At 33.6% G+C, this 11,371-nt stretch overlaps 1 long non-coding RNA gene across 1 annotated transcript; it reads right to left on the bottom strand.

Moving 5' to 3' along the window:
• Positions 1-425: 425 nt before the first annotated feature.
• Positions 426-8,001, bottom strand: LOC306652778. The gene is made up of 3 exons (XR_013761535.1): positions 7,897-8,001; positions 4,738-4,805; positions 426-1,102 (listed from the first exon to the last, which is right to left on the bottom strand). It is a non-coding gene; the product is annotated as an uncharacterized lncRNA (long non-coding RNA).
• Positions 8,002-11,371: the final 3,370 nt, after the last annotated feature.

Raw genomic sequence — 11,371 nt, 5'->3', positions numbered from 1 at the left:
GAAGACACCAGAAGCCAAAGTCATGCAGCAATATACTACATCCACTTTTTTAATGGTGTAAATCATTCAGAGGGAGAAAGCATTAAATTCTATACATTGTGGTTTATTAATCAACATTTTGTGTAATTTAGGCAGTGAAAAATTGATTTTAAAAAGATTAAATTGTGATATGCTTGCAAATAATGTTAAACTTGAAAGATGATAAAAACATATTACTTAAATCATTAATTAATAAAAGAACAAGTATGATGTTATAAACAATTCAATGATCTTCAAAGTTCCAAAACTTACAAAAGTTGAATTGGAAATGCTGAAATTAATTCACAGAGAGATATAAATCTGGCCTTTCCTACTAGGGTAGAAATGCCGATTGATCCACCAGACACAATTTAGATCTATGGACAGATATTAGGTATATGTTATCTTTTACCTTCAGTTTATAAACTTGAAAAGCAGCTCAAAGGTTAGAGCCCTATTACAGTGAGATAAGCATGAAGCATAACAAGATGCTTACTTCTCTGTGGGGGTCCTCTCTGCCACCATCCCATGTGGATGAGAGAAGTGTGAACTGCCAGAGTTGGATGTTGGCTGGACATTACTCAATTACCCCAAAAACTTATCTACTCAATGAACACACAAGAGCCAATACTCTTTTTAAATGAGAGGGGTCATGATGGGTCTGACCATACCAGCTCTTGGCTCTTACAACAACTCACCCAACTCTCCTTTACTTATAATATACAGGTAAAGGGGACAAGGACTGAAAGGAGCTTCTGTAATGAACAGAATAGAGTGGAGTTGGGGGAGCCATTCTCTTAAGGGGGAATATTCTGGAAGGAGACAGAACCACCCCATGCAGCACTGCATGCTTCCTGACAGTTCCTAGAAGCCAAGCATCTGTGTCCCATGGCTCAACCTAGCCTGATTCTGCTAAATAATGATGACTTCTCACATCTTCCCCTTTTTAATATTTTAAAATTAAAATGATGGGCAATTATGTTGAGGCTCCACATATTGATTCTGAGAGTTGCTGTGAGGTCCCGGCTCTTGGTTCTGAGAACTGTTCTGAGGTCTTGGTTCTTGGTTCTGAGAGTATGGCAACCTATTGTCATGACAAAAAAAGAATCAATAGCAAATGTATCATTTCAATATTATACCATTCAATTTAGTAAATATCTGATCAACCAGAAATGCAGAGTCCATGAGATCAATTCTTTTGAATATCCTTAATGTAATGATGTGACTTTACAAAATCCAGGCTATTATATCATTTTATGTCAAATGTACATTAGATGATATTTAATTATCTCTTAGTCCCATTGGGAAATATGATATTTAGTTGTAACAACATACATGCTTACAGTCATTATGGCATTTAAGCCTTTGTTTAAATTTGAGAGCAAAAGGCTCATTACTGATATTTGTAATAGTAGCTGCTAAAGCATTTAATTTAATCTCAATCATTTTAATACTTAACTTTCAGAGGTCATAGTATCTTAACAGAAAAAATCATGCCCCTAGATATAGTGAATGTGGGAACAGATAGGAACCTAAAAGATTATATTAAAATATATATGAACCAAATTATCATAAAAGAAATAACTGTTAGAATATATATGTGAATTATTCATCTTTCTAGTGTAATATCAATCAGTTTGTTGGATTCCAATTTGGTGTTTATTAAATGGTTAACAGCAGTGCAAAGTAATATCCAAATAATAGAATAGTCCAAATTACATGGAGTTTCAAAAATCATAATGTGTGTACATTTAATCTTATTTTGTATACTGAAAATAGTTTTAAAGAGTTCAATTTTTTGCCTAGTTTCTTAGAACTTTCATAGCATTAAAGATTTAGATTAAATATGGTTGTTTGCAAATTCTTTTTAGAATTAAAAGTGACACATTTATTGGCAATATTGCCAAGTAAGGCCTTTCTGGCTTTGAATCTTCTAAAGATATTTTGATATAACTGTCTTTCATCAATTTTTGAAGGTCAATCCAAAAACATCCATCACCTTTGAAATATGTAGCATTGTCAAGACATTTGTCTATTTTATCCATTTAGCAAAGATAGCAGATTCTATTGCAGAACAATTAAGTGAGTAAGATATTGGTGGATATTTCATAAAAATGACTGCCCGTATATGAGAAAGTCCCATTCTAATAATTGTTTGAACATAATCCAAAGTTCCAAGGGCCAGTATAATTGGTTGTCCTAGGTACTCTTTATGCTGTCTTTTTCTTATAGGCTACATCTACATAACCAGAGTGTATTATGGAATCAGCATATAGATAATGTTCCACTACAGCCAGTAGAGTCAAATCCATTCACATGGATGGGTGTAATGTGAGTTTCTACAAAATCTTCCATCATTTGAATATCATCAGTAAATATTGGGATTGATTCTCCAGTCCACATTGTTGGATGTATTAAAGATGGGTCTGAGAAATGGGCCCAACATATTTCCCATAAATTTCACTTACCTGAGAGCTCAATAAAGCTAACATATAAATATTGTGGTTGGAGATTTAAAATCTTATTGTAAAATCTGATGCATTCTATTGCTCCATGTATCACTCAGCAGCAGTGAAATTCCTAATATAATTTTTAGAAAATATTTTTTGAAATTAAGTAGGTATACATAGTGATCTGTTTCCCCCTTTGTATTTTTAATTTTCTTAAATCAAATTATAGGGAAAACTACTCTAAACTGGAGTATTACTAACATTAAATTGTAGACAATAGCCTAGCATTGCACACATAATTAAACTACAAAAAGTGACCTGGGCTGGGAATATAGTTCAGTTTGTAGAGTGCCTGTCTCTCATGCACAAGGCCCTGGGTTCAATTCTCAACACCCTCCAAAAGAGAAAAAAAAAGTAGTGACTTAAACATTTCTATTTGACCAGAAATTTTAATAAAGTCACATATTGTTAAAGTCAATGGTGTTAAGTTGAAAAGGGCATTACAAGAAGGGCAGGTCCAGTTTCCACCAAATATAGGATTTGATTTTGTCTGTAATTGTTGACTGAGTTAAAAGTCTATAAAATGGCATCAGTAGAGACATTGAAAATTAGTCTCATGACCTATTTGTTTTATACATAATGGTCTTATTTTTCTAAATTAACTTCAGGATAGCATTTTAATACATTATTTAAAAATGTTAAAAGTTTATATCTTTGATCCAACAACTATATTTTAAGGGTTCTATGGAAAGATATTCTTCATGTATAAAGATATTGTTGTATGAATATGTTAAATAACCTTGTTTTAAAGTAGTAAAAATAGTCCAAATGTCCAACATAAAGTTTTGGATAAATGAAATACATGAAAAAAATCTGGAATTAAAAGTATTGCTGTAAAAGCATACTATAGTAGTGTGCAATCTAATACAATGTTATAAGCTTTAAAATGAACAATATAATTGTGTATGTGCAAAATATGTATATCTCTGAACTTATTTATAGAAAGCAGTTTAGAAAATTTAATAATTGTTAATAATAATTGCTGGAATCTCCAAAACAATTTTTTATGTGTACTAAATTTTTTCTAAGTGGGTCTCTTGACAAAATATAGGGAAGATACCATAATCCTGAAGCCATCTTTAGCCTCTTTATCTGAATATTATTTTATTTTATATTAATCTTTGGATTAATATAAATCAAGTAGTACAATCTAATAACAGACATGCCTCTTGGGGGAAGGTGTCAAAATACTTCCCATATGGTTAGACTTTAAATAAGTCAGTATATTCTGAATGTTCTCTGAAAACATAGTTAAGTTTAATTTTTAATGTAGAGAGTAATACAAAAACTGTAAACTTATATTTATATAATTTTAAAATATTAAATGATATAATTCATTTTTAATTAAATTGCTATTAATATATAAGTTTGTAAGAGACCATTATTGAGAAGATTTTAGTTTGGGGAACATCAGCTAAATAACATATCACTGTAAATCTAATATTTTAAAAACTTCTTTATCTGGAAAACAAGAATATAATTAACCTAATAAATCAGTAATAATTACCATGGTTAATTAAAATATAGTCATTGATGTTTTTATATTAATCAAATTTGGCTTTTAAAAAGAAATTTAAAATTTGGAATGGAAAGTTGTATTTTAAAATAAGTTATTGTTAAACCAAATTGTATAAACCATAATATATGTGAAATTAACTTTTTAAAAATAGTATAAATTCAACAAGCATAAGAAATTATTTTATTAGGATGAGAAATTAATGTTTAAGTATTTTCTTTTTCTTCTCTCCTTCAGTAACAAGCTCCAATGAATAGGGTTGGTGAAAAGATCTTGTCTATATTTGTAACCATCTTTTATAATAAGAAACAGTAGAATTTAAAGAATAAAAACTTTTATTCTTTTATTTTTTAGCTGATTGTGTTAATTATATATAGCCAATTTAATTTTATGTATTCCATTTAAATATATATAGCCAATTTTATATAGCCAATTTAATTACATATAAATATTTCAAAAATTACTTTGCACAAATATTGTTTTAATTTATTCAACATGCTATAGTGTTTTATTTTTATCAGGTTAAAAAAAAAGTTTTAGGCACTTACATATTTTACCTGATACTTTAAGTGCTAGTATTTTGTTCTCAATGAAAAAAGAGAGAATAAAGGAATTTTAGACCTTTTATTAACCAAATTACAAACATGTCTAATGTTCGTATATATTTTAGTTAGGAATATCTGATGTTTTTACACTTAGTAGATGATGTTCCAATCAATGATCTTTTAGCATCCCATCCTTGTAAATCGATTAAGTGTCTCCTGTAATAAAAGCATAGATAATTAATGTTATTCTCCTCAAATTAAATTTATTCTTAATTGCAAAAGCCAAGATATCAAAAAGTGTAAATAATAATATTAGTAATTTCTTTCCTGTTTAAATAAAACATTAAAAACAAGAAATATATATATATCTTAAATATTATAGAATATAACAATTTGTTATTTATTTGACCACCTGGAAAAATGTGAATTAAAAAGTTTTTTACCTAGAAATGTAAGAAAGTAAATATAAAAAAGCCTTTTATTTTTATTTTTAGATATTTACCCAATATGAATTAAATTTCATTAATTCACATTGAAAGAATGGACATTTTTTAAAGCTGTCTGTTTTATCTCAACCCCCTAAGGTCTCCCTCCCAGTCATGGGAACAAAGCCCTTAAAGCTGTTCCAGGAAACAGCCCCAAACAGAGAGTAAAAGAGTACATTGAGCAAGATATTGCTCAGACAGTTAAGATATATAGGATATAAGATTACCAGAAACTGTTGATCAGAATCTATGCCCTGTTGTAAAACATTGTGAAACATGCTGTATGTTATCAGCAAACCCAGACCCCCTTTGGAATTTCCCGGTGGCTTTGTTCCCCTTTCCCTTCCATGTGCGACCCCTCCCAATGTTTGGTCTCTGCCTTTATAAACCTACAAGATTTTCTGCTAGGGACTCGACTCCTCCACTCCTGCATGAGTCATGAGTTGGGTCCCAGCACGCTGGAATAAAAGCCTCTTGCGGTTTGCATCAAGTGACACCTCCTGCAGTTGATTGGGGTTGCTGTCGATCCGTGGGACAGAGTTAGGGTCTCCTATTTGGGGGTCTTACAACATGAATTAAGGTTCTATAAATCCATTTTTATTTTAATTTTAAAGTGTGAGCATGCTCCTTGAACTGTAAGTAAATTTTGAAATCATGTAAATGTAATCATAGTGTGTACACATTTGTAGATCCGTCAAAAAGGAAATTTTTATAATTAATTGTAAGTGAAATATATAGCAGTGAACATGCATTAAACATTGATTTAATTTATGTAAGAATTTAAGATATAAAAAGAAAAATTCAAAATAATTTGGGTCGCTGACTTTTGTCCTGATAATTGTTTTCACCTTTAAAATCATTCCTAAAAAACAAAAGATTAATTTGCCAGAAGCACAATCAGAAGATCTCTTATGAAGTTTTGAAAATCTTTTGTTTCCCTTTTCAAAAATGTTTTCTTGGACCTGAGTTGTCTCCTAGTGAGCCTACGTGTTTCTCCATTTACATTTCAATTTAAGCCTTCATTGAGACGAGTAAGGAATAAAAGAAAGATTATTGGTTCCAGCAAAATTTTGATGAGAAGGGCATTTTAACTGTTTATTTTTAGGCCAGGTTTGGATGACAAAGAAAATTATGAGACCTTATTTTCTATTCCTTTTGAGAATGAAGTTACTATGCTAATCTCCTTACTGAGATATGTCATTGACTATTGGCCTGATTTGTCCGTGCCTGTCTATCCAGTACTTTTGAGTGAATGTTTAGGGTTTTTTTTCTCTCAGTGACAAACACGTTATATCTTCTTCCTTAGGTAAGCTTAGAACAGGGGCTTGAAGTAAAGCCCCTTTTTGATATTCTAAAAACTTTCAGTATGTATTGGTCCTCATATCAAGGCAGTTGCTCCTTGGTGTAGATTTTTAAGGAGTCTGTAAAGAGGCTTAGCTAATGTCCTATACCCAGGAATCCAAGGCCTTCAGTAGTATCCAGTTATCCCTAGAAGCTTCTGTAATGGCCTTGATATATGTCTTCTGTGGTAGCACATAAAAAATGTCATCTTCAAATTGGAGAAAAATTTAAAATGTTTTATCTATGAATTTTGTTAAGTCCTTAGCTAGGGGTTTATCTACAGATGAGGACTAGCTCCAAATTCTTGTGGCAACACTGTCTAGGTTAGTTGTTAAAAAGTGTGAATTTTTTTTTCTGGCCCCTGCTGAATTTGTCTGGGGTCTAGAGATTTTTCTCTCTTGGCAGGTGATTCTATGTTCTTTGTGCATATTCACTTATTTGAGCATAAGTTTGTAAATCATAAGTCAATTGTTGTCCCAAATCAGCAAATTGTCCTGGTCAGCATGTCCAAAGTAGTCTGAACTCCATTCAGTTTAACTTCCCTAAGAGCAAGATGACATACTGGAGCAGGACTTTTCAAATGTAAATTACAGAGGTCCTATGCTAACTCATCATCCTCTACATCTGAATGCCTTCCAGTTCTCTGAATAGAAACTTTGCTCCCTCTAACAGGTGTTCACAGAAACATGCATGGGGCTAGTTTCTGAAACTTTTTCTTTTTTATCAACTAACAATTCCCCAGAACACAAAGATATTTTGGAGGATAAATAATACTGAATTTTAGATTTAAGTTATTAATAGCCTTTCTAAGACCAGTGATTAATTCTCCCAAAGACCATAAATCAACATCTCTGTCCAAATAAAAATAACTTTCTTTTACAATCCAAATTAAATTTTCATAGCCTGTCATTGTGCTTCCAATGCTCATGCTATTTTTCCTCTCTTCAAGAGACTTGGCCCTGAGGGACTCTGCCTGGGTAGGAAGCAGCCATGTTCTATAGGCTTCCTTCCTTCCTACAGGGAGCAGAAACCATGCTGTTTGTGGAGGGCTGGAAGCCATGGCAGGAACACACATATTTAAACTAGGAAACTCACGGAGTAATTTCCCCTTCTTAAGTTAGAATTTTTTCCCTCAATCTTTGCTTCTGAGGATTCTAAACTTTTACACTTATCTAAGCCAAGTTAGGTCTCGGTCTCATACAGTCAGAGAGATGCAGGCAGACCTGCCTGATGAAGACTGCATTATTTAAAGCTACTAGGTCTCCATTTACATTTCAAGGACTGTAGGAGTTGCATTCTTTCCACTGAATTTTCACTTTGACTAAGTATTGAATATAACTGAATAGATCTATTTTTATTTCTATCTCTGTAGAAAGCAAATTCTCCAGTCTTAACATCACGCAATTAATTTACATTTCCTTTCTTACTACTAAACTTATTCACATGTGTGCACTTCCCATGGAAAGGGGTCAACACCTTACCTTTTTTCTTTCTTCTAAAATCCTCTTGAATAGCCCCAGTTCAGGTTTCAAATGTGGGGTCCTCTCTGCCATGTCCCATGTGGATAAGAAAAGGATGAACTGCTGCAAGAGGATGTTGGCTGTACATCACTCAATTACCCAGAAAACTTATCTACTCAATAAACAACCAAAAGCTGTTAGGTCGGAAGTTAGGCGACTGTAGGGGGCAAAGCTGAGCAGCCAGATCAAAGACCAGCCCACCAAAGGTGACCAGAAAGTTCTCAGCAAGGTGGATGGAAAGTTCCACTGACCCTTCACATCAACGTGTCACTCAACAGGACCCCCTCCCATCCCAGTCTATAAAAACCCTGGGCAGCCAGGGCCATTTGCAATTTTCTCCAGGTCCCTATACCCGCGGGGTTCTGGGATTTCTCCCCCCCCCCAGCCAAATTCCAATGAATCTTGCTTGGCCACTTTCTGTCCCATTTTATTTGACCACTAACTCTGCCCTCCAAGACCTGCCAAGTTTACATTTGGTCCCGCCATTGAGCCCGCCAAGCACATCTAAGCTTACAAAAGCCAATTCTCTTTTTAAATGAGAAGGGTCATGATGGGTCTGACTATAGGAGCTCTTGGCTCTTACAACAACTTGTCCAACTCTCACTTATTTATAATATACAGGTAAAGGGGGCAAGGACTGGGAGGAGATTTTTCTGTGATAGACAGGATAGGGTGGAGTTAGGGGTGCCCTTCTCCTAAGGGGAAATATACCAGAAGGAGACAGGGAACCACTCCCATGCAGCATCACATGCTTCCTGGCAGTTCCTAGAAGCCAGGCATCTGTGTCCCATGGCTTAACCTAGTCTGATTCTGCTAAATAAGGATGGCTTCTCAGACTTTCCTACTGAGTACACCCAATAATCTTTTGATATTTTTCAGTCTTTTGTGACTTAACCTTGTCAATTGTGCTCACTGTGACTCCACTGTACTGAAGGAAGGCCTCTGCTCTTCATTAAAGAAGCATTGGAACACCTTATTTCTGCAAGCATGACACTTCTAAAAGAGTAAAATCAATAGTCATGGATATCTGTACATGCACAAATACACACTTTACACATATCTGTATATTTGATAATTTCTGGATCCTATTAAAATTGCTTTTGATAAATTATCAACTTACAGTTATTTATCAACTATAAAGAGAGAACAGTGCATAATATAAAAACACCACCTTGCCATGTATGTGAAGGAGTACTAATGAAACACATTTGGAATGGAATTGACCTGAGAATGTGGTGGAGAGCACAGCACACGCTCCCAGAACAGATCTGGAAGTCTCAACTGCTAAGGTTGGATTCTCCAAGTGACAGTATTCCTGTCTTTCTACTGGAAAATAAAGATGCACTTTAATTTTATCAGAAAGATTCTTATGAGACCTGGTTTAGAGTATTGTGAAATGCTGCAGAATTTATCTATGGTAAATACATTGTATTTGTTTCAGGGAAGAATTTCAGACAACATATATTTTCTGCATTTTTTTATTTTTAGATTTTCATTGAGCGATGGAGAAAATGAATGAAAAATAATAATTTTCTATGTTCATTTTTACCTGTTACTGAGTCCCCGATCTGCAAGGTAGCACGTGGACTGAAACTCTGGCCTATGTGATCTGTATTCTTGGTTTAACCACTTTTTTCATGGTTTCCTATGCACAGTGAGGATTGCCTGTATTTGCAAATTTGTAATGAACTGACTTGCTTAAAGAGCACACCTTTCTTTTCTGAGGCTATTAGAAAAGCTGCCAAGAATCAATGTCATTGTTGAAGTCATCTCTTTGGAGTTCTAAAAAATCACAAAACATTCCTCCATTAATAAATTTGTATCTTGTAATTTTGTCATGTGTGTTGCACCAAGCACATTTTGTCCTAATACGCTCTTCAGTTCAGAAATGGAAGTCCAACTTACAGAAAAGGTAATGGTGTTTTTCATTTTCATAACTTGATAAATGGAATATTTATCAATATTTTGACACTGAAAACCATGGTATTCTGGAAGACAATGTTTTAGATCTGTAGTATAAAAGTATACTTAAATTTGAGTTATAACTTTGAGTTTACTAAATATGATGTGATTTGGTAGAATATATGAAAAGGATGTGAAACAGGAAAGTGTCATTAGTTGTTTTGAAAGAATGGACATTTTTTTAAGCTGTCTGTTTTATCTCAACTCCCTAAGGTTTCCCTCCAGTAATGGGAACAAAGCCCTTAAAGCTGTTCCAGGAAACAGCCCCTAACAGAGAATAAAAGAGTAAATTGATCTTGTAACCTGCTACTTTACTGAATTCACTTATGAGTTCTAAGAGTTTTCTGGTGGAATTTCCAGGTTCCTCTAAATATAATTATGTCATTAGCGAACAGGGATAGTTTGAGTTCTTTTCCAATTCGTATCCCTTTAATTTCTTTGGTTTGTCTAATTGCTCTAGCTAGAGTCTCAAGAACGATGTTGAATAGAAGGGGTGAAACAGGGCATCCCTGCCTTGTTCCAGTTTTTAGGGGGAATGCTTTCAGTTTTTCACCATTTAGAATGATATCAGCCATGGGCTTAGGATAAATGGCCTTTACAATGTTAAGGAATGTTCCCACTATCCATATTTTTTCCAGTGTTTTGAGCATGAAGGGGTGCTGTATTTTATCAAATGCTTTTTCTGCATCTATTGAAATAATCATGTGATTCTTGACTTTAAGTCTATTGATATGGTGAATTACATTTATTGATTTCCTGATGTTGAACCAACCTTGCATCCCTGGGATGAAACCCACTTGATCATGGTGCACTATCTTTTTAATATGTTTTCGTATGCGATTTGCTAAAATTTTGTTGAGAATTTTTGCATCGATGTTCATTAAGGATATTGGTCTGAAATTTTCTTTCCTTGATGAGTCTCTGTCTGGTTTAGGTATCAGTGTGATATTGCCTTTATAGAATGAGTTTGGGAGGGTTCCCTCCTCTTCTATTTTATGGAATACTTTGAGAAGTATTGGAATGAGCTCTTCTTTAAAGGTTTTGTAGAACTCGGCTGAGAACCCATCTAGTCCCGGACTTTTCTTTGTTGGTAGGCTTTTGATGACTTCTTCTATTTCAGTACTTGAAATTGATCTATTTAAATTGTGTATGTCCTCCTCGTTCAGTTTAGGCAATTCATGTCTCTAGAAACCTGTTGATGTCTTCAAAATTTTCTATTTTGTTGGAGTATAGATTTTCAAAATAGCTTCTAATTATGTTTTGTATTTCAATCCTGTCTGTTGTGATATTTCCTTCTTCATTCCGAATTTTAGTGATTTGGGTTTTCTCTCGTCTTCTCTTTGTTAGTGTGGCTAAAGGTTTATCAATTTTGTTTATTTTTTCGAAGAACCAACTATTTATTTTGTCAATTTTTTGTATTGTTTCTTTTGTTTCAATTTCATTGATTTCAGCTCTGAGTTTAACTATTTCCTGT

This window comes from Sciurus vulgaris (assembly GCF_902686455.1).
Source record: "Sciurus vulgaris genome assembly, contig: HiC_scaffold_579_arrow_ctg1, whole genome shotgun sequence".
Lineage (NCBI taxonomy): Eukaryota > Metazoa > Chordata > Mammalia > Rodentia > Sciuridae > Sciurus > Sciurus vulgaris.
This window is presented reverse-complemented; position numbering and strand designations above follow the sequence as displayed.